We start from the raw sequence: 24,661 nt of genomic DNA on the forward strand, positions 1-24,661 counted from the left end.
AACTTGGTCAATGCACCTAAAAAATACAACCTTGGAAGTAGAAAACTGAGACGGGCAAGAGTCTTACTGATGGAAGAAGTTAATTTACTACTACTATTTGCTACTACTACTAGTGCTGCAACCATAAATGCATATCAACGTACCTGACAGCACAGGTAAGTTTTTGGCCATGCAACTACTCTTAATAGAGCAATGAGTTGTTAACCTTAAAAGGTATGGCAATGCCTGTGTTTTGGCTACACTATATGCCTAATAGAGATAAAGATTGGGTTTTTTTGTTGTTTTTTTAATTGGCCCCCTTCCAAATACAAACCCATTCACCTCGTCTCTCTCCACTGCCCTCTGAAAGCCCACCCTTCGCCTACCCTTCATTTTCTTTCTCTGGCCGTCCTCCTGCCTCTCCAAGTGCCTCTTATTTGTCCTTCATTGCCGAACATTTCATGCCTCGAAATCTTTCACAACTTTCTTTTCCAGACAATCTCTCTGTTCATACCAACTAAGTCTCCCCCCTTCATCCCCTTGATTCCACTCCTCCCCCTTTTTTTTTTTTTTTAAAACCTCTCTCACCGTCTCTCATTCGCAGTCGGATCACGCATGCATGCGGCATGGTTGTGCCAATGCCAGCTCTTTGCCAATGTGCCTGGGCGTGTTTGTTGCCAGTGTGAGTCTGGTGGGAAGCCCCTGCAGCCAGAGGCCCGGGGCGGCTTATTAGGGCGAAACCCCAGCTGGTGTCGGGTCAGGTGAAGCTTTGTAAGAATCACAGTTCATCCACTCGAGAGAGCGAAAACATACTATGCGTGTCGAGGCAAAGTGTGAAGCCACGCAGGTATGTGCCGGCGAAAATCACCAAAATGGTAATGAAGTTGTGGAGAACATCCGTGCACTGCGGTAATGCCAGTGAGAATAATTCAAATCTGTCATCTCGTTTTATCCTACTTGTAGCTGAGTCAACATTAGCTGCTTGGTATTAGCCCATATACACATGTTTTAATCTCTTAAACACATAACCATTTGGACAGTTTCGCTAAACTAAATCCCAAGAATGGCCACACGAAAAAACAAAGAAGCCAGAAATGCAAGAAAACACAGAAAACTGTTTTGATGGTAGGCAGAACTAACAAACAAGAATGCTTCATTGGCAGTCAAATCATCAGTCAATACGTCCAAAAAAGCTAATTACTGACAGTTACAAGTGTTTTTTGTGTTGTATGAATTAAATTTAGTGGTAACAAAGTTTGGTAATGACAATATTAGTATCTATTGCACAAGTTTCAGGTTTTTAACGTCTTTTTATCCATTAAGGTGACAGAAAAATCCTTACAAATGATCTGCACTTTGCTAAGAAGGATTACAATTTTGATTTATCAGTTTTACCAAGAGTTCCAGCACATATTTAATAATAAACTATTCAAGAGAGAGCAGACTTAGTCTTTAAAATTAGCTACATGTTTCCACTTAGTAGTTGTTTCTGTAAGTATGCTGTAGGCGATTTTCTGTGAAGTAAAACGCTGAAAATCTGAAATTTTGTTGCTTTTTCCATCAACTCTGAAAGTGTGAAAATGATTTTTACGACTTCCAGTTTTGTCAATCAATCTGCAGATTTATAGCACTAACATTAAAACAGGCATCAAAATGTGTAACAAATACATGAAACTGGTCAACAAAAGTGGACAGGCAGAGAAGTAAAGCCATCTAGAAAAAGACGAAAAACCACCAGTGAATGCTCGACTAACTGGAGGGACAATTAATGAGGCGATTGCTTAAAATCAAGCCCACATCTGCCTCGCAACAAGCCGTTACTGTCACAGTTTTTTTTTCTTTTTAAAGTACATTAAAACCATTTGGGCTGTGCCGTGAAAGATGGAACAAAGATTTCAGGTAGCTCTCCACCACTCGTTGTCTTTGAGAAGTGACGCACAGAGACTACGGCACCACCCAAACCATGTAGGGGCAGAGAGGAGCGAAATCTGCCCAGTGACAGCAAATAAACTGGCAAGAGCCAGCTCAACAGGAATGCAGGCCTCAGACAGCGGTTCTAAAACTCAGGGCAACCGCTGGTCCGCTTTGCTCTACACGCTCTTTGTGTCGACATAATTGTTTTCTGATTGGAAGAAATCTAACAGAATTGTAAAAACACGGTTAAAATACTGTAGTGTGAGTCACTGTGAACAAATGTAATACGTGGATAGACAAACAAATGGATACTTTTAAAAAAACATGTCCAATGTAGACATTAAATTTAATCGCTATTCTCGCACAAAATTTAATAAGAAAGAAGTCATTTAGAGACCACCAAAGCAGACACGGGTTACATGATTCTCCCCCGTCCTCTGCCAAAGTACATCTGACCATATGTGGCGAAGACTTGGACCCGAGATCCCCGCTGGCGCTAATGGACCTCCTTAGTAAGAAAACAGGATAATAATCTGCTACTCGCAAACCATAAATTATTAGCTCTCTCAAGATGGAATGAGATTCTGTAGTGCAATTCCTCCCAAACCCCCCTTTTCGCTCTCCTCGTACCTTATTTACAAAGGCAGAAAACGTTACCATGGGAACACACTACCAGGCAACCTCGGTGGCTTGGCATGATGCCCAATGGTTGCTAGGGCACTGTTGTCAATGGCTATTGGGTTGTGTGGGCCAGTGTGTGTTGTTGTGTGTTCACAGTGCACACAGCACATCTAAGCATGAAAAAAAAAAATGCGCACAAACAATTTAATGTTCTGATTCCATAATGGGGGCTTTTATATGCATCCAATGTGTCGTTTTAAAATCGGTTTTCTCGTTGCTGGATTGACTCTGTGGGTGACAGATGATGCGAGGCAGCTTTTGCAGGTTAAAATGCTCATTTCTTTTTTTGGTATGATGTGTGCTCGTCATGGAGAGACATATAGAAAGGGAGTAATCTTGTGGGCAGTTACATGAGACACCCTATGCACTTACATTCAATAACATACAATAATGGCTCTCTGACTTCCACCAACAGGTCTGAATGCGTCAAAGCAGCCTCTTTATAGTGGCGGCAATTCTGCGTCAACACAATTAGAACAAACTTGTGCTTTATAATGAGAGTGAAAATAAAAGACAGAAGGAGATGGAGAAACACTGTCAGAGAAGAAGAAGGAAAAAAAAGCTAAGAGACATCAAAATGTTTGTGTCTCTGGATGTTTGAAGCCGACATTCTCCGTCACCAGCTCTGATCTGTCAAGCTGTTTGCTCTCTCTTTCATTTCAGTCACATTCAGAGTCTTTGTTAGTGCGGAAGAAACAGATGTTGTCGAAGCATTTACCTCAGAACCACGATCTAGCTGGAGCTTTTTCCCATGGCTCTCGTCTCACTGGGGAGCTTCTAAGGTTGACCATGGCATTCCTGAAATCAGCAGAGCATCATGCAGATTATTAACATACCCCAGGATAAGGAGGGGAACATCAATAAACAAACTGAGCTATGAAGTCGGGATATGTAAATACATAAAGCCAGTCATCCAGACGCAACTTCATCTGGCCTTTTGCTGAGGCCACATAGTTTAGTAATGATGTTTTCAGCAAAAACTGTCCTGTACTCAATCATGACAGACTACGATGAGATAATTAAATCATAATGGATCAATCCCGCCATTTGGCAGCACAAAGGAAATTAATAGAAATGCGAGCATTTATGACGGAGAAAGCATCTTACATCGTGTGCCGAGTATGAAATGGATTAACAAAGTGGGAGATAATGGTGAGGATGAACGCTGTGCCGTCAACAAAGCATGAATGAGAGGGTGGTACAAAAATACATGTACAGCGGAGACGGTTAAAGACAATGGCGATGAATAATACATTAATAATGCTGGAAAATACAATCCAAAATCATAAATTAAACAGCAGTCAGCCAAACAAATGCAATAATTATGACACTCCAGCACAACGAGAGACAACACAGACGGAGATGCGTCGCTTTTGTGTTGGTGTGCACTCATTAATTCCCACATGTGTTCATATATATATAGGTTTGTGTTCCTGCCTGCATTCACTTAGAGTATTGCCCGTGGTGCATCTTATCTAATATTACCGAAAGGAAACACAGCCTCTCCCCCTCGTTTCTTCCCTCCCGGCCCTTTGAACTCAAGCCGCTGCTGGAGATGCAGTCTGACTGAGCACAGCATGTCCTGAAAGGAGGTCAGAGGGCAGGACAGTCTGGCGTCATGGCAACTTTATGCCACCGACCAAAAATTTGGAGTGGCTGGTGGGCCCGTAGAAAAGTTGGTCAACCTGTCACGGCTTACTGACGGCGGACAGCCACGTCTTTTATTGAAATTGAAAATTGCCACCAAAAAAAAAAAAAAAAAGATTAAAACCAACTAAGAATTCATCCTAGCGTGAAGCCAAAGGGTGATATATTTCATTCATTTATCCATTGTGAGCCACGCTGCTGCACCGGGCGGCCTTCATTAACCTGGACGCTCTAGTTTGTCTTTATTTGCAGCCACAAAAGAACCACTTAATTTATAGCTACAAATAGTCTAGAAAAAGGTACTATTTATCTATTTTTAGCAAAGTCTGTGGAAAAAAAACAAAACTAGTAAACAATGAGCAATCACTACCACTGATTTCTGCTTTTTAACGGTGAGGATACTAGTTCATAGGATGTGATCTCCAACCGCGTCAGAAATCTGAAGTGCCGCTACAAACAAATCGCACAAAAATGGAGATAGGACAGGCAGCTGTTATCGAGAGAGGGAAGAGATGAGATTGCAGGCCCTTCTGGAAGACATTCGTAGTGTTGTTCAAGTGAAACGTGACAAAAGAAATTGTGTGACAAATGGCAAGAAGAGAGAGTTTGAGAGAGAATTTCAACCTCTTCTCCCTTTTTCACATCTGGCCAGTTATCAGTTTTGGCAAATGACAGAAACAATGAGTTTTCTGCCCTGGTTCTGATGCTTGAAAAGTGCATTGGGAGGTTTCCAAAGCGATTCAAGCTCAAGGAAAACATTGCTGCACTGTTAAAATATACACTTGAGTTTGTAAATCATTAGCTTCTTCTGCATATGAGTGATTTTTGCAGTTTTGGGGAAGAAGGCAGTGACTTACACTAATGATACCATAAACTCTATGAATGGTTACAAACAAAACAATTAGCACCCCTAATGTCACCTCTCTGCACATTACCCTCACAATGAATTCCTTTCACTTGTTCTACTAATGATTCTAAGTACAATCTGGCAAACCTGAGAAATGAACTGCGGCTGGAATTGTGTCGCCCGCCAGCGGCTGGCCATGTTTTCATCTCACTCCTGAAGTGTCAGATCAATACAGAATCCAGGTTCCTTTGTATGCCATTAGCTTGCCCGATCCTTGAGCTGAGACCTCTCCAAGCCGCCGTGTTTGCAGCGCCTAAAATCTCTCGGATCATGAGTGTGTGATTGCAGGTGTGTGTGCCTGCAACGCCAGCATGCATATTAACCTTCAAAGCGGCTCACGTATAACAGGTTAGCAAATTGGCGTTTCTGGCCTTTTATTCTCCGGCCATACGTCCACGTGTGAGGTTTTTGTACGAGACTCACACGTGTCGCGTCCGTTAGGCTTTTGTGTGCACGGTGTGTGTCCTTGTGTTTGCTCAATGCGGCAGAGGGTGGAGTGGCAGATCAATAGGAAACAAATGAATTCAGATCAATATTAAGCCGGGGAGTGAAGGAGAGAGAAGGAGAGACTGAAAGCGAGTGAGTGGGGTGATGCACCACCGAGGAGGAGGAAGAGGAGCGGGAGTCGGTGGGCTGGAAGGGTGATGTGTTACCAGCAGCACAGCGACTAACTGTACACTTGGGAAAGACCACTCATTTCTACAGCCAAAACCTCAGCGCTTTGAGGTCACTGACGGTTAAAATGGATGGTTAAGCGAGGCGGGGAGAAAACAGACAGGTGGAAGAACAGCTGAGCACTGAAGACAAATGCAGCAGTCCTGCATCCCTAATGGTGGTCTTTAGTGGAGAGTAGTAGTGAAAAAACATGGGATAGTACCACTTTTAGGGATGTCAGTTATTGGCTTTTTGCCAATAACCGATATTGTCCAACTCTCAATTTCCGATATCGACCGATACCGACATACGTAGGCTATTTAACTAATTTGTCCTTTAACTACTTGCCCTGTGCTGCTGCAATACCTGAATTTCCCCTCTGGGGATCAATAAAGGATTATCTTATCTTAATTTTAAGTAACATCACAGATCTCCTAATGCCTAATTTTATTGGGATGTTCCATTGGATGCATTCTCAAATGCAGCAAGGCTCTCCAAATTTAAACATTGTCGGTGCAAAATAAGATCGGTTTTCATGATAAGGAAAAATAACGATATTGACCGATATTACATTTTTATGCCAATATCGGGCCATCCCTAACTGCTTTCCTAATATCTATACTAATAATCTCATCGAGATGATTCCCAGGTTTATTAAAGCATCTTTTTTTTTATTTGCTGCATGCTAATTTTTTACGAAAAGCCCTTGAACCTTGTGTCATCCTGCGGGTCAAAATTGGCCCGTTTTAAAGTTTGAAAATGTGGAAAAAAATATATATTTTCACTGTGAAACTTCTGATGTCCACGTTTTCAACATTTTGGGGAAATCTCTGAACATTTTTTGGTGGGAAAAAAGAAATTTTAAGAATGTTTCTTAAGAACATTCACAAAAAAAAATAATCAACCAAAATCCAGTAAATTGCGCTGGAGGATTTTTTGTGAATGTTCTTCAAGAAAATATAAGTTTTACTGATATTTGTGTAATTACTTTAGATATTTTTAGGATTTTTTTGGAAGATTTTTTTTACTAATTTTTTGAAAATATTTCTAAGAATTTTCTTGTCAAATTTGGGGGATTTTAAAAAAAACTTTTAAGGGAAACTTAAGGAATGATTGGAATTTTCTTCCTGAAGGTTTTGCAAATTTTCAGAAATTGGAGATTTTTTTTGCTGAATATTTGGATTTTTTTTTTTTTTCAGACAAGGAAACAGTATTTGGTGGTGTCCATAAATGAAGACAACAGGAGGGTTAAAGGTTGTGGTGGAACTGTTAAAACCCCACTAACAGAATTTCTGTATAACATTTGTTATGTTGCATCTATTATCTATGAGTCTATATCCAAGATAGTGATCAAGGGCCATAACTCTGTTAAATATTATCATACAGGTCTCATTTACGCACTTGATCAAGGTGTCCATGGTGTGAAGCTACACTCTAAATTTCGTAATCCTAGCTGTAACAATTTCCGAGAAAAGCTGTCCCCTTCATCTCAGATGGACGGACGGACGGAGGCCAAACCTATATCCCCCTTTTCCACTTCGTGGAGGCGGGGGATAATAAAACATCATCACTGCTTTACGGTAATTACAGCATTTTATCTTTTATCTGTTGTGTCACAGTTTCCCTGTTTTTTCCCCATCAGAACCAATCTGTTCAGGGTCACGGCTGTAAATAAACAAACCTTGATCTCAGACCTCACAGCAGCAACATCTGTCTCAGCCTGTGTGCAAATTAGCTGTCGTTTTAGTGAGCTTTGACCTTTTTTCATTTCTAGTCTGTGTCCAAATAACAAATTTCCTCCTCACCAAGCATGATAAGATAAGAAGGATTTAATTCTGACCTTTCAACTTAAACTCCCAGTTGGAGCTTGACATTTGTGCAGAAAACCTGTGAGGATGCAACATGTTCAGACTGGAGAAGGACTTGACTTTTCACATGTGGTTTTTCATTGTTTTACTGTAAAGGTATTTTTGATGATATCTCTTAACATCTTCAGTCTAAAATTCAAGGATAATCACTGCAAAACAGTAGAATCATTACATTTAAGAGGTCAGTTTGACGAAAAAAAATGGAAAAGTGACAGATTAGCCTTTTGATGAAGCTCTGAATGTTATGTTTTAGTCTGGATTGGACTTGAAAAACAAAACCTGAACGTGCACATGGACAGAAATTCACCTGATCGAATGTGCTCGTACTGGAGGAAAACCTTCCTATCAGCACATGTGAGGTCCTTTGCAGAAATATGATACACTGGTCGACTGAATTTGTCTAGACTGATGGAGAAATCACCAGAGACTTGATCTATCATATTTCTATTGTTGCAAATATGATTTTGAGCTGAGCAATACATATGTGATGGATTGCAGTAGTATAATCTTCTTTGTCTTTTACCTATGCAAGTGTCATTAAATATTTTATGGTTATATATATTCATCGCGGAGCTTTATAACTTTTGCTACATTTCCTACAGTATATACTCTATTATTCATTATCTCAGTTACAGCTATCAGCATCGGGGTCTATTCACTGGTGAGATATATCATAACCGTGATTTTAACCTATGCTGAAAAAATATTTGAGATTCTTTTACTCTGGAGTATCACCTTGAGATTGCAAACAGGATTGCTCGGTTTTGTGTATCAGCTCATCTCTCGGCTGCGAGATCAAAGCATCAAGAGCCATTTGGGAGTCGGAACTCAATGTGACTTTGAAGTGATTGAGGCGAAAACAAACACATGGGTGCTGAGTGCTTGTGAACGAGCTCTCTCCACTTCCAGCTCAAGGTTTCTCGGCTCTCGAGATGGATTTCTATGATAAATGCCTCAATTAGCTCTGAGTGCAGTATTTATGATGCCTTAGAGAAAATACTGTACGCCGTAAGGACACAGTCTGACTGCGTTGGATACCTATAGCCATGGATTTTCCTGAACTCACCATTTTGCTGTGTAAGAGATACTTGAATCTGTTCACACAATGGACGGTTATCATAAGTGGCATGCTGTGCACATCTGCACAGCGTCAAGTTGCCTAGTTTACCTGGTATTCTCATTTCACTATAAACTGATCCGATTAGGTTTTACTTTATTGTTTACACCGTTCCTGTCAGCGCAGTATTCAGGTGGAAGATTAGGCTGAACTCAAAAAGATGCAGTGAAATAATTTATTATTGGAAATTCAACTGCAATTGCAACACCAAAAATATTTAATTTAATAAACTCAATAAAATGTGCAAACATGTATGCATTAGGTTTGGTGAAAACTTGATTAACATTTAATGATAATTGTTCTTATGAGTAATTAATGTCACATATTTTAGAATAAAGTTAGAAATGAAGGATATGGTTTCCAGAGCCAAACATAATACATTAAAATTAGAGATGTCCGATATTGATTTTTTTTGCCAGTAACCTATATGTCGATATTTATCGTCCAAATCTCAATTTTTGATTCCGATATCGACCGATACTGATAAATGCGGGCTGTTAACTAATTTTTAGTAACATCACATATCTCCTGTGGTGGAATTAACACATCATGCCTAATTTTATTGTGATGCCTCAATGGACGTATTTTCAAATGCAACAAGGCTTTTCGAATATAAACATTTTCTTTGCAAAATAAGAAGACTACTTCAACTTAGGTTACGGAAAAATTTCTCTTTTTAATCGTCTCAAACAACAGTTCACACTCTGCCTCCCTATACTATAACTATACTGTACAATTTTGAAAACTGTTGGTGAAATCCTGGCATTATTTTATCGGTTTTCATGATATGCAAAAAATTAGATAACGATATTGACCGGCATTACATTTTTATGCCAATATCGGCCCAACGTCCCTACTTAAAATTGCTCGTTTTGGTCTCAAACTCATCTATGAAGACTAAAAAAAGATTTCATTTTAATCAATAAATGCTCAAAATGAAGCATTAATATAATCCTGCAACCACTGTAGCCTTGTCATTTGGGTTTGGGTGTAGCTACAACTGCATGGGAGAGTGTAGCATTTCTCTCACTTTACTTGTATCAATGCAAAATTTCAGTCAGGCGCAGTTCTAACATCTTATTGTTTTTCAGCGTGTCTCTGCGCCACATAAATGCCGCCACTGTTTCATGGGCATCGTTACATTTTGTAGCACTCGGAGGACCCGGCAGCACAGGTTCTGAGTCCGTCTATCAGACCTGCACGAAGAATAATGTCAAGCTCAGCAGTCTTTCAGCTACATCAGTGCTGCTCATTTCACCCTTGTTGAACTCACACAATCATTTTCACCTTTGGCAATTTCACTCAGCGAGCAAAGTTGACAGACAGTGACCATGGATACAGACGAGATAAAGTGAGAAAGAGAGAGGCTGAGAATAAATATGAGTGTTATGTGTTCAAACGGTGTCATCCGTGAGAGAGGTTAATATTCATCAACAGTTTATTTTTTGTAAAGATTACCGTTTTCATTTTTTTTGACACTCTAGCAGAGATCGTGTTTTTTCAGGGTTAACACAAATTATTATCAACCAAGAATAGCTGAAAATCTTGACGTCAAAATTCATAATTACACAAAATCCAACAAGAAACATTGCTGAAATGAATTTACGTGTTTAACTATAAGAGAATTTTTCAGCATTAACTCTTGAGTGTCGAAAGGTCGGCTGGAGTTTGAGAGTGGTAACTATAGATAGAGAGCCAGAGCCAAACAGACCATTTTTAAACTATTTTATTGTGAATTGAACCAAATTGGCAAAACGCTAAATATTAGATTTACTAATCATTCAGGTCAGCATTCAGTCGACCCCTACTGTGCAACAAAACAGGAAACAAGGGCAGAGAGAGATGCTACAAAGATCTGTTAGCCAGGAATTAAAGCATGGATGCTGCAGCAACATGAACCAAAAGGCCACCAGATTTAAAGATTTTTTTGTCTGTCTTTGAAGCTTTAAATGGGTTGGCACCACCTTGTGTAGAAGAGCCCAGTCAGAGCACTGAGGTTGACCAACAAAATGATGTTGGATGTTCCCGGATCTGAGCTCAAAACTAGAGGCACTTTAGCCTTTGCAGCGGCTGCTCCTAATTTCTGGAACCATTTACCTTTCCAGAAACTTTAAATTAACCCATCTCTTTTCTTGGGCATTTGATTCAGGTAGAGTTGGAACTTCATCTTGTATTTTCTTGCATCTTCTATTCTTATTCTTGACTAAATTTATTAGACTTGAGTGTCAGTCTTTGTGCTATATTTTAACTGTACAGTGGTGGGAAAAAAAGTTTTCAGACACCCTTAAAATTTTACACAGTCTCAAATATTGTCATGAAATATTTGTGGAAAAATCCTTTTTGTGTTTCAAAAGGTGCATTAGACAAACAAATACAAATGACACTTTTTGTTCTCCGTTTACAAGAAAAACTAAATTCTACCAAAATGGCTCAATACTCAAAATTTCTTTTTTTAAAGGAACCAATCAGTTTTAAGTATTTAATGTTTGTGTAAGGATTTGTTTAGTATAATGGCTGTGATTGTTCAAAAAAAAAAAAATTGCTCTTGAAGACCTAAGAGTGATTCTTAATGCAATATACATGCAAATGTAAGGGATGTCCGAAAACTTTTCACTGTACAACACTTTGATTCAGCTCCTGTTGCTTCAAAAATAAATTTGACTTTGGCCAGATTCCCATATTATACTTCTACATCTATAGTAACACCAAATGAAGAAAAACAGAACATCCTCTGGTCTAAGATGCTGAAACCTACAAATGTCTGGACTTTTTCCTCACAGCCTCACTAGTTAATGGATTATTGAAACAGCTGCTGATTAATGTTCTGACTATATCAATGTTTCCCTTTTAATTTCATTGTGTTTTAACACAGAGGATGTGAATGACAGACTGTGAAAGAAACCTGAGGAACATCAAGTCCAACGAGATATTCTACTGAAGAAAAAAAATCATGGAGAGGCAAACATTGGCATGTCTCTCAGCTTTTCTTTCCTCTCCCTCCTCTTTAATCTGACACCCCCCGCCCCCTCTGTCTGTCTGTCTGTCTGTCTGTCTGTCTGTCGGCCTCTCTGTCCCCCTGAGCTGTGTTCTGTGTGTTCTCTCCCTGCTTCCCTCCATCTCTCTGCCTCTAATGTGCTTTGGCGTGTGTTACCCGCGGGTGCTTGAGCGCTGCTGCCGCCATCCTAAAGCCGGGTCATGGGGGCAGCTAAAGCGGCGCGATGCTGTCTGTGACATCATCAGTCACCGCTATTACTCACGTCTCACCTCCCCTCACCGTCTGAAACCGCCGGGGCTTTGGGTGCTCGGTGGCGGGACCAGACAACGCACACAAACAAACACACACGCATATTTACAGCCGTGGAGTCACAAGGGAGGTGAGATATTATTTTAGGAGATTAAAATTCTGTTTTATTATTTATATTTCACATATATCTGACACCGAGATTGGTGCCATGTAATCAGACGGCGGCTTCCAAAATGCTGAATTTCTTCTGCGTAATAATAATGTTCCCTTAATAATTCAGAATACTAGTTTTGACCCAAATGGACAACAAGATGGACATGGCAATGAAAGACAACTAACCCTCATGTTGTCGTCATTTACGGGCACCAAAAAATATTGTTTCCTTGTCTTAAAAAAATCCAAAAATTCAGCAAAAAAAATTCCTCAAATTTCTGAAAAATTTGCAAAACCTTCAGGAGGTAAATCTCAATAATTCTTTAAAAGTTTCCCTTAAAAGTTTTATTTTTTTTTAAAAATCCCCCAAATTTGGCAAGAAATTCTTGTAAATATTTTCTAAAGAGGAGCAAAAATCTTCCAAAAAAAATCCTAAAAATATCTAAAGTGATTCCATATACATCAGTAAAATGTCTAATCTTTTCTTTAAGAACATTCACATAAAAATCAACCAAAATCCAGCAAAATTCAATGGATTTTGGTTGTTTTTTGTGAATGATCTCAAGAAACATTTTAACAATTCTTTTTCCACCAAAAATGTTCAAAAATTTCCCAAAAATGTTGAAAATGTGGACATCAGAAGTTTCACGGTGAAAATAAACTTTTTCCTACATTTTCAAACTTTAAAACAGATCAATTTTGACCTGCAGGACAACACGAGGGTTAAAGCTGCAATAATTTATTGATTTTATAACTATTTTGATGTTCACTTCACCGCTTCTAAAGTCTTTCTTTGCTCCTCTATCACAATAAACTGAATATCTGAATAAAATGCAACATCTGAGGACATTATTTGGGACACACATTTCTTACCATTTCCTGACATTTAATATACCACACAACTAATCGATTAATTAAAAAAAGTAATCAGCAGCTTCATAGGCAATGAGAAGTATCATTACCTTCAGACCTACTGTCAATCACAGTAAAAATTCATTTCATATGCTTAGAAATTAGGATTGCATCTAGAACTTATTTTCATCATTGACTGATTTCTTTAAAACTCAGTGAGTGAGTTAGCGAATAAAATGTTTGTGTTCTTTCTAGCCAAACTAAAATATAATGAAGAAAACTCCAAGCATTCACAATGGAATCTTTTAAATGATCTGATTTATGGTTAATCAATCATCAGAATCCAAAAAATGCACTTAGATAAAAGCAATCATTTTGTTACAGTCAAGGTCAGTTTCAGAAATACCAAATAGATATTTTTTTTTTACATCGTTAACTCAGTGGACTACAAGAATAATGTAGCAAATCTGTCAATAAAACAGTTCAGGTGGGAAAAGGTGGTTAATTAAAAGCAAACATTTCTCATTGTCTCATAAGTACGGAGGTAACACAAGCTAAAGAAATTATGCCACAAGTGATCTTCACATGTATCTGGCCAAGAAGAACATAAGTATCTCCAGATGTTTTCTTGCACTGTGCATCTGCATGAGGCACAAAACGGCACACATCTGTGCACAAGCAGGAAATGTGCTTCCATTCAGCGAGCATGTGCGCGAGGATCAGACTGTGTCAAATCGCCACATCTGCCATCAGCGGTTAACACTTCGGTACCTGGGGGTTCTGTCTGTCACCCCTGCTGTCAGCCAATGAAGAGGTGAGACTCCGCAAACTCCTCCACTCAGGAATACAGATAGCTGGAATGAAAGCCCTCGGCCTGTGCGTGGGAACACGCTGTATAAATCATACATGACCAGCACCACCAGGCACCATGCATGTTACCGCGATGCATTAAAAACAAGCACGCCGGTATTCGCGAGCAAACCGAGAACATATACGTCTTTTATGCCTCACTCCCCTGCACTCCTGACATGTCCTCTTGAAAGCACCTGCAGCACTGAACTCCACGGGGAAAAAAAGACAGAAAATGAGGGAAAAAAAATGGAAGGTGAAGAGTTGGAGAATGGATAAACCAGACGACAGTGACAGAATAATAACGTTTGGAGTATAAATACCTGAAGGCATGAATAGCTGAGGAAGAAAAACACAAGCAAAGAAGTGCATGGGGACACATAAAATAGTGAGGAAAAACAAGAGGCAAAGTAGGACAGCGAAATAGATGGCGTGACTGAAAGACAGATTAACTAAAAGAGACAGCAGAGAGACAGAGACAGACAAAGACCAAGCAGGGCAGAACAAAAGATGAAACGGTGAAATGCAAAAGAAAGGGAGAGGAGAGAGAAAGGACAGACTTGGAGGCAAATAGAGAGGAAAAGAACGGAGAGAGGTAGATGGGCGGTGGTGGAATAGGTGGCAGACTCATGTCAGTGCAGTGACCTAGTCGCGAAGGACTGAGGAATTCTCCCTGTTGACCCGGACACATTCCTCCAGTCCTCAGACATTAACCCATGCCACTCCACCGTACTGTACCGCAGCGGCTCCTCTGGCGCTGACCCACGAAAAATGTCACCTTAAGTGTCTCAAATACACACCTGCTACACACGGTTCATGAAGCGACATTAGCATTTTTGAGTGGGTGCTGCGAAAATGAGCCTGAAAATCTAACAAATAAGCCGCGCCGTATTCACAAGGTGCTACAAATCTCTGAGCAAACACCTTCGGTACGAATTGAAATATCAGGTAAAGTGCACAGCTCGAGCAGCTCTGAACCAACAGCCTGTGCCGCCTGCAGAGAATTGCGCGCATATGTGTGCATAGGGCCCTGCGAAAACATTGTGAAAATATCAGGGCAAGAAGGGCTCCATTGTGTGGCGGAGGCAGAATGTCGCTCTTATTCTCAGGCTGCTGGTCTGGGGGCATGGGGTGACATCAGCACAAAGACAGAAATGTAATGTGAGGCATCTCCAAAGCTAGCTTCAAGGCTAGACCACAAGCCCGTCTTTATGCCCACACTCTCTCACTTTTCAACAACATCTGATAATCGGGACGTGACCAACTGATGACCCTTCCACTTGTTCCTTCCCGAGATAAGTCACAACCAACGGTGCTACAACAAACCGACTCAAAAAAGGGTGCGCTGGCAAAATGAAAAGATTGTCCGCTAGCTGCTTTCACATGGGCCCATGGTTAGCACATATCTGCGAGGTTAATCACGACAGAATGACTCAGGGAAGAGTAATTCAATTATTCTGATGGTGCATTGACGTTTCGATCGGGCCACAGACTAAAATGGCTGACCAAGTGTTCCCGACTGCTGAGTGCCATTAAGCAAAACTCTGCTCAGTAAAGCACTTGATTTTACTCAAACCTATGCAGGACATAAACTCAGTTGTAGAGGGCAAACAGTAAGTAAAGAATCTGTTGCTTATTCTGGAGCCTTTAAAAAAACAGAACACTAAATGAATCCTTACCTTGTAAAATCAGGCGTGGAAGTTTTGGAAGTCTCAGGTTCAATCTGGAAAACAGACAAACACATGTTGCATTACTGAACTAGTATTAAGTCATTTTTATTTAGATATGACTTACCAAAAATCTCAAACTGGCTCTGTTCTTCATTGTAATTCATGTACATATGTCGTTTTATTTAGTCTGACAGCAAGCATTTCATTATACTCCCTGCATTTCTGTTGCACAAGCACTAGTTTGTCGGTTTCCAGCTTGAAAAAAAAAACAAAATACAAATCCTGCAGCACAAATCCAAACCTGCTACACACAATAGGCAGCTTGCATGGGAATTCCTGAGGTCTGTTCGATCCATTAATGCATGCTGCGGTTGAATGTAATCAATTATGAATGAGGAACACACCAGATTCAAAGGGAGCTGCTATAGAATCATGGGAACAGCCCGTAGTAGACTGTAGTATCTTGGATATTTGTAGCGCATTTTGTGAAAAGGAAGGGTTAGACATTAACTAGCCTAACAGCATACTTCCAATTCTTACATCAGAGTAATTTAACCAGGGACTTTAATCTGAAATATAGACGCTTAAAGAGGAACAGATGGATTTGGAAAATTACACAAAAACACATGCACAATTACTAAAGCAACCTGCAGTCTGCTATAGGTGGGGTTGGTCTACTTCCTCAGCCTTTAGGCGTCGTATTCAGATATCACAGTATCTTTGTGCAGCTTGGGTCTCTTCCCCTTTAAGTCCCAGGTATTCAGGAGTGTGTTGACCCTGCCAGTGAGTTCATACCATAAGCAGACCCATATAGCTTCTCCTCCAGAGCCCCTGATCACGAGCCTGCTGAGCTGCCGCCTCAGTTATGTAAGATTACGTAACACCAGGTCTGTCTGAGTAATATTTCATAACCTGGGGGTCCCACTACACTGACTTTACCACCAAATCCTCCTGGGAGACGAATCAAAGGTGCTCGGCAGGTTTGGCGGTGTACAAAAAAAAAAAAAAAAATCTAATTTAAAAACAAATACGAGCGAGTAAAGGGCTCTGGGGAGATTTATCTCTTCTAACCTCATCTGGGGTTTCTGCTGACAAGGGCAGATGTTTGATTTGAGCCAATTTTTTTTTTTTTTTTTACATCGAAGACTTTTTCCTTCGTTTTCTCGAGTGCTACAGCGGAGGTCATGGAAAGGTTGACCCGAGGACGCTACTAAACAAAAGCGTCCTCCCGCCCTTAGCTTATCAGTGATGCTGTCTGCTCATAAACGTCGTATCATTGTGTATTAATCAAATCACTGCTTGTGAATTGATTCAGCATACATTTAAGCACAGACTATTATTACTGAACTAGGCCAGTAACCGTTATCCAACGGTTCCAGCATCACGATTAGCTTCGTTTTCAGCTTATCTACAGCGTGTATTTAAAAAAAAATGCCTTTAATCAAAACTCATTCGACTACTATGTCCTTAAATGACTTCAATAACGCTGCTCGATGCACAAAAGATGACAAACGAAGATTTAAGATCAGGAAATAAAATGCCAGAAACTACCACAAACAATCTGGAGACTATCGTTTACACATTCACACCAATAACGAACATCGAAGCGGAGGAACACACACACGAACCCCTCAGAACGACACGAGCGAACAATCTCAGATTTAGATAACAAATGTGGCAAGTGATACAGAAAATGAGTGCAGAGATAACAGCAGGCTGTGTAAATAACCAAAAAAAAGCAAAGCAAGAAGATACACAAGAGAGGAGATGGAAAAAGATGCCCAGAGATATCTGAGGCCGATATTGCGGGTGAAAAAGGTATAGTCAATGCTGGTTACGGTGGTCTGCAAATGGATGATTGCAGACTTGTGTATCATGTGCCTCTTCCTTTTTCTGCACAGTGTTATGCCGACTGTACTTACCGCACAATAATAATTTTATGTAATCCACCGCTGTCAACATCTTTACATCGCAGATACGCCGTAATGTGCACTAAGCTCCTGTCTTTACCTAAACTTAACCACCTTCAATCAAAAGTAATCTCGACCAAATGCGCAGGCTACAAAAAAAAGAAGGGAAAAAAGTTCCTAAAACTGTCTGCTCTGGTATGAATCCACCTTTATCTTTCCACATCTTGGACTGTGGGGTTTTGTCTTCACAGGGCGAACCAACAGATAGATTGGGGATACCCGGATGAACGAATGGGAGATGGGATAGAAAAAGGGGGAGAAGTACGGGAGGAGGAGTGAAAAATCTGAAGAGAAGAGGAAACCCTGCGCTGTACGTAAAAGTGTTTCCACCTTACGCCTCTTTCTCGCACCTTATCTGGTATTTTTAGTGCATTTCTTGATTAACAACGCGCCGTGATCGCTCCCTAAATATGAAACACGATTGTGCGAATCCACGCATGCGTAAGGAGGAGTGACCATCGCCGCCGCTGGCTCCCGAAACTCTAAATCTCAACATGTTAACGCACACATGCACAGACGACACGGGCACAAATGACCAATACTGATAGGTAGAGGCACAAATGCACATACCCTGCCTCCTCCTGCCTCCCATGCATGGGCCCCCCTCACAACTGGCCGCACTCGGTGATCCCTGTGCAAAGCCCTCATCTAAATGTGAGTGGAGGTAATCCTTGAAGGAGAGGCGAAAGAGAACAGCGATAACCCACGATAAAGAGGGGCTGAAGGAGGAAAAAGAGAGAGAGGGCGAGAGGTGGAGCGCGAGATGGGATAGACGAACAGGATGGGGGGATTAGCAACCCAGGGAACACATTTTTCAAACAAGGAAAAAAAAGGAGAAAGGAGAGTTGAAAAATGAAGTAAGGTGGGGAGAAGAAGGAGAAAGGAGAAAGAATATGGGTCATGAAAGAAAAGGACATGTGCATACAGTATACTCACAGATGAATGAGAGGGTGGTGGAAAAAAAAAAAAAAAAATCAGAGCAGGAAACAAAAATCAGAGGCGGCCACAGAGTCTGAGTTTGGAGAAAAGTCCACTTTGGTCTCATTCTGGAGTTTTGTTTTTTCTCCTCTTTCCCGCGATTTTGTCAATTCCTATCCAGCCGTCCCTCCTTCCTCAGTCTATCCCCTACTGGTCCTCCTCCTCTCTTCCCCCCTCCTGTTTTTTCTCGCCAGTGCCGGTACTCTTTTTCTCCTACGTCTTTCACCCTCTCCCTCAGTCTTTCTCGCTTTCTCTCGCAGACCATGCTCTCCATTTCCCCCCTCCTTCATTCTTTTAGCCTCCTTCATATTGTCCATTCATCAGATCGGACATGACTCTCTCTTTTTCCTCCTCTTTCTTCAACCCCTCAGCTCGCGCTTGAGAACACAGACATTTCTGAGCAGCAGAAGTGTCGAGTTGAAAAAACAAAAAAACAAAATACTGCAAGAAGGAAGAGGAAGGAAAAAAAAACTGTTTACAGGAAAGGACAAGCGGTTTTGGTGGCATGCAGTGACAAATCCACGGCCTACGTTTTTCAGGGACGCCGCCAACAGTGAGGGTGAAGAAGAAGAAGAAGAAGCGTCAGTGTGGTGCTGCCCCTCCGGTACATGAGGGCACGACCGAAAGCAAAGAAGAACGGCAGGCGAGAAAGAAAAAGGGAAGGAAAAAACTGAGCTCATTGCGGTCGGTCTCCAGTGAAAGTGGATAGTAAAGCGCGCATGAGGGGAAATGAGTGGGAAGGAGTCCGGGGCGTGTGCATGTGTGTGAAGAGGTGGGAGGGGAGTTAAAAAAAAAAAAAAAAAAAGGAGAGCCGAAGAGAGAGAAAGAGTGGAGGTTAATGGAGAAATATCCAAGAGGGAGGGATAGAGGAGGAGTGTGTCGGCGGTGGGGAGAGGAAAGAAGAAGAAGGAGGAGAGGAGGGGGCAGCAGGAATAGAATACATTTTTTTCCATTCTTACACTATTCTCTTTTTTCACCCCTCCGTCCGTTCCGAGGCTCCTCTTTCTGCAAGAGAGAGGAAAGAAAAGAGGAAGAGAAAGAGCTACTGTGTGCTTTGTCTGAAGCCCCTGCCGTTCCTTTTCCTGGTTTCCTTTCTGCTCCGTCTCTCCCCTATTCAGCCTATTTTCTGCACGTGCACTTGAACTCTAAATCCTGTCTGCTTTCCCCTCCCCTCTCTCTCTCTCTCTCTCTCTCTCTCTCTCTAACTGCGCATCTGTGTGTCTCTGCCTCGCTCGCCCCCTCCCAGGCAGAGGCTTGAAATAGTGCTAGCAGGCAGGAGAGAGCGGCGAGGGGAGGGAAAAGGAGAGGGTGAGGGGGACAAAAAGGGGGGAGAGAGAGAGAGAGAGAGAGAGAGAGAGCGAGAGAGAGAGAGAGAGATGTTGAGGGGGGGAGGGGAAGAAGCTTTAGACGGGGCTGACACACAGAGCTGCTGTGTGAGCGCCTACCAACATGTCTGCACATTTGTAAACACGCATGCATACATCTCCGATTTGGGATGCAGCGTTTCACACGCCGCCGGTGATCCGCAGGAGATGTTGGGCGACGCAAACCGGAGAAGAAATGCATGAGTTTTTCAAGGTCGAGGAAGGCGACGGTTAAAATTTTTGGCGGTTTTGAAATGTCAAACTGCACTTAAACTGCTAGAAAACTATGCAGGACTTTGCAGACAATGTGCAACGTAATTAGTGCTGCAGGGAATGTTTGTCCTCGTTAGTGAATTACCCACTAGAAGTTAAAAAAAAAAAAAAATCCCAGTCTATTCAACCTGCTCACTCCAAATGAATTCAACCTTTTAAAATTTGATTTACACTGCTTTATACTCTTGACATGCTCAGTTTAAAGTTTAAATCACTTCAGTTTTACGTTTAATTTTTTTTTTAATGAACCATAAAATAAAATTATTTCTCTGCAATCAATTGTGTTTTTTCTGTTAGTCGTAGCGCTGTACAAATAAACTTTTTATATAACTAATAAATTATCAGTTATTTTAAAAACAACTTGTAGTGGAATGAGATGAGGAAAAACACCAAATCCTCTCATTCAGGAAATTGCTACTAGCAGAAGTTCAGTTTCAAACACATGACTGTAATTTTTTGTGTTTTTACTCATTTTCATGCAAACCTGTAATCATGACATGCATGAGACTCAGCTCAGATTGCATTTAAAATAATTCTTGGTATTTTTTAAAGGTAAAAAAATATATTAATTGAATAAAACAGCAAAAATGCTACATAACTCTGATAACTGTTCCATTCGCAGGTCAAATTTGTATGCTTCACATCGCTAGAATTACTCTTTAACCGTCTGTTATCTTACTACGTTAAATGGCATTTAAAAAAACCTAAATGATCTGTTTTAAACTTGAAATTTGATTACTTTTCCTGAAGTAAAATTGTTATTGTAGGTTATGTACATTGTGGGTGGGAGCAAAAGCTGCGAGTAGACTAGTATTTTGTAGTTTTCAATTCTGTTCTACAGTATTCAGTACACTGTTGTTTCCCTTCAAAAATGCTTTTGAAGCTACTTTCTGCATGTTTCTGGTATTTTCTCAGGATGTACAAGTACATCTCTTGCTAAACAAATAATGTTTACATCTATGTAGCACCTTTAGCAGCAATAATAGTGATGATAAACCTCTACTTTAGTAAGGAAAACCGTTATAATCGAGCGGTGTCCACTGATTAAATGCAGTCTTTTTGTCCTCTGAAGAGGGGAAAAACCCAGATATTCACAAAGTGATGCATGGCAGGTTGGTTGTCATTACTAATATATTTTTTAAAGTAAATTATCTAAACAATCAACAATATTTGTAGCTGTAGTTTGATTTCACCTGCCTAATGCTTTAGCAGAAATACAGCCAAATAGTTTGTGTGTTTCAGTCACTTACAACAGACATTATGTTTAACTGGTATGACGTTTGAAAATGAAGGAAAGAGGACAGAAAAGAGGAGAAGGAAGGCTGGTAATATAGTCACATGTGTGCCGTCTATAGACAAAACTGCTTCTGTGCCAAGTCTGAAGAAAATACTGATAGTAGTCACTGTTTTGATATTTAAGCTCATCCTGGCAAACAGAGGCCTTTGCAATCAATCTAAAAAGACAGCCATTCAGGCAAGCAATGATTAAAGAACCATATTTTAATTTGAACTGAGTGATTTCAGCTCGAAACACATCTCCCCGTCATTTTTATGCACATTTCAAACATTAGTGCAAACCCGTAATCTGTATGCGACAGACTTAAGACTGCATTTAAAGATAATTGTTGGTATTTTAAAGCTACAAAACTGATTAATTAATCAGCACATCAGCAAAAAAAGGCAACATAATTCTAATGAACAATTCATTATTTCATCTGTTGGTCAATATCTTAAAAACCTCTTTCTGCTTCACATCACTGCAGACTATAAGCTTATCAGCTACATTTAATTTTCACTTTTTATTAACTAAACAACGCTGCAGCTGTAGCATGATTACACCTGCCTCAAATATAAGACGAGCTATAATGGAAATACTTTTAAATACCGTGCATGTTTTGCAACTATTGCAGACACTGTAGAAGGTAAACAGATGATCTAGCAGAGTGATTTAAGCTTTGCAACGATGTGATTTTTAATGTTAAAACTGTTATGATGCCAGAAAATGCAGCAAAGAGGAGGGAAACGAGGCAGGGGAAGGCAGGTAATGTGGTCCCCTGAGTGCTGTGTTTAGGCAAAACTGCATTTGTGTTAAGTGTGCGATAAGTAGTGACTGCTTTGTTATTTCTGGGCAGCAACGATCTTAGCAAACAAACGCCTGTGCACTAAATCTGAAAAGATACTTATTTTAGAAATACAGCTACAGATACTTTGCATGTTTTGCTGAATCACTCACATTCCACATGCTACCTGCAGACATTGTGACAGATAACGGACGACTGTAGCTCGGAAAGTGAGATTTAAGCTTTGCAATGATGTCATTTTTAATGTTATAACTGCTATGATGTCAAAAACTGAGGCAAAGAGGAGAGAAAAATGGAAGATCGACTTTCTTTTAAGAAATACTGTTACAGATAATTTGGATGTTTTGTTAAATCATTTACAATTCAAAGGATACTTGCAGATTTTGTGGTAGGTCAACTGGTACCTGTAGCTCTAAAAGAGGCATTTAAGCTTTGTAAAATGTTAATTTAAATGTTAGAACTACTAGGATGTCTGAGATTGAGGCAAAGAGGGAAAAAAAGGAGAAGATTAAAAGAAGGTAATGTGGTCACATGTGTTGTCTATATATAAGTGCACTAGTGAAAAGAATGAAGAAAATACTGACAGTAGTTTTGTTATTTAAGGTGTGTGAATCATTTTAATCAAACGCAGGAAAAGGACAACACTAAGAAAAGCATTAACAAATGATTAAAGAACCATATTGTGTTTTCAATTGAATAATTTATCTTCAAACACGTCTTCCTATCGTTTCTATTTATTTTTACTGTTAGTGCAAACCTGTAATTCTGATGAGTGCAACAGACTTAGGTTACACTGTTTAAATAAATGTCTGTATTTTTAAAATTAAAAAAAATATTAACTGATTAGCATGTCAGCACAAAGCCTGCATAATTTTGATAAATCACCTTCACATCACTGCAGCTTTCAAGCTCATCTTAGAATAAGTAACAAGATTTTGCTCCACATAACTTTTTATTGGCATCTGTCATTATTTTCACATTTTCTGAACTAAATAAAGCAAAGACAGATCAACAACAGTTGCCTCAAATATAAGAAGTGCTGTGGAAATCCAGTTAAACAGGGCACATTTTGCAGTGTTGCTGAATCATTTACAATTCACAGGATAGCTGCAGAAATTGTGGCATCTAAACTGGAACCTGCAGCTCTAAAAAGACACTTAAGCTTTGCAATAAGGAGGAGTTTTTTAACTGTTATGATGTCAGAAAAGGAAAAGTGGAGAAGGACAGCTGGTAATGTGTGTTGTCTTAAGATGAAACTGAATTTGTTTAAAGTATGGAGAAAATACTGACAATAATTTTGTTATTTACAGGCGCAGATCACTTTAGCAAACGGAGGAAAAGGAGGTAAGCATTAAAAAATGATTAAAGAGCCGCATGGTATTTTCAAGTGAGTAATTTCAGCTTCAAACAAGTCTTCCTATCATTTTTACTGTTAGTGCAACACACTTAGGTTAGATTATTGGTATATTTTTAGCTTTATAATGCATTAACTCATCAGCATGTCAGCTTAAAGGATGCATAATTTTGACAAGTCACCCTCACATCATCACAGCCTTCAAGTTCTGCGTAGAATAAATAAGACTTTGTTCCTCGTAACTTCTTGGCATCTGCCATTACATTCATATTTTCTTCAATAAATAATGCAAAGACTGATCAACAACAGTTGCAGATTTAGTGGTGATTTCACCTTCGTCAAATAGAAGACATATGCTGTGGAAATCCAGTTAAATACTGCACATTTTGCGGTGTTGCTGAATCATTCACAGGATAGCTGCAGAAATTGTGGCATCTAAACTGGTACCTGCAGCTCTAAAAACAGATTTAAGCTTTGCAATAAGGAGATATGTAATGTTCTGACTGTTATAGTGTCAGAAAGAGAAGAGAAAAGTGGAGAAGGACGGATGATGGTCACATGTGTGTTGTCTTTAGATAAAACTGCATTTGTGTAAAGTATGAAGAAAATACTGATGCTAGTCTTTGCTCTGTGTTCCAAAGGCAGCAATCATCTGAGCAAACAGAGGCCTAAGATGGCCACTGAGGCAAGCCTTAACCAATAATGAAAGAAGTGTATTTTATAACTGTTATGTCATCGTGATCCTCTAACATTCACAATCATTTGCAGTAACTTCTGGATTTCCTTCCAAGCCCAAATCACATTCGACACAGCCGAGGAGGAGGAGGCACATGGCAGACAAATGGCAGCAACACTTTGGGTATATTTTCAGAAAAGCAGAATTAAAAATGGAAGAGTTACTAACCCCGTGGCGGTGTGTGTCCTCACTCGGCCGCTCTCTGCTCTCCTGCTGACTGCACCACACTTTGTGAACGGCCTCTGGCTCCGATAAAAACAGAGAAATGGGCCAGGAGATGTGGAAAAGGTGCCGCCACACCACCATCTGCTGGGACTCACCCGGAACAGCTAGCATACAGCATCCTCACTGTGGGGCGAGAAAAGCTCAT

At 40.2% G+C, this 24,661-nt stretch overlaps 1 long non-coding RNA gene across 2 annotated transcripts in view; it reads right to left on the reverse strand.

The window, feature by feature from the left end:
- LOC110967707 (uncharacterized) overlaps positions 1 to 24,661 on the reverse strand; it is a 31,405-nt gene that overhangs the window by 6,556 nt on the left and 188 nt on the right. The window contains exons 2-5 of one of the 2 annotated variants that reach the window (XR_007945129.1): positions 24,460 to 24,639; positions 19,443 to 19,488; positions 15,545 to 15,588; positions 3,293 to 3,372 (exon numbers count right to left, since the gene is read on the reverse strand). This is a non-coding gene — a long non-coding RNA (uncharacterized LOC110967707). The remainder of the gene's footprint in view (positions 1 to 3,292; positions 3,373 to 15,544; positions 15,589 to 19,442; positions 19,489 to 24,459; positions 24,640 to 24,661) is intronic. The other variant, XR_002596829.2, reaches the window with a different exon arrangement.

This window comes from Acanthochromis polyacanthus, chromosome 11 (genome assembly GCF_021347895.1).
Source record: "Acanthochromis polyacanthus isolate Apoly-LR-REF ecotype Palm Island chromosome 11, KAUST_Apoly_ChrSc, whole genome shotgun sequence".
Classification (NCBI taxonomy): Eukaryota; Metazoa; Chordata; class Actinopteri; family Pomacentridae; genus Acanthochromis; species Acanthochromis polyacanthus.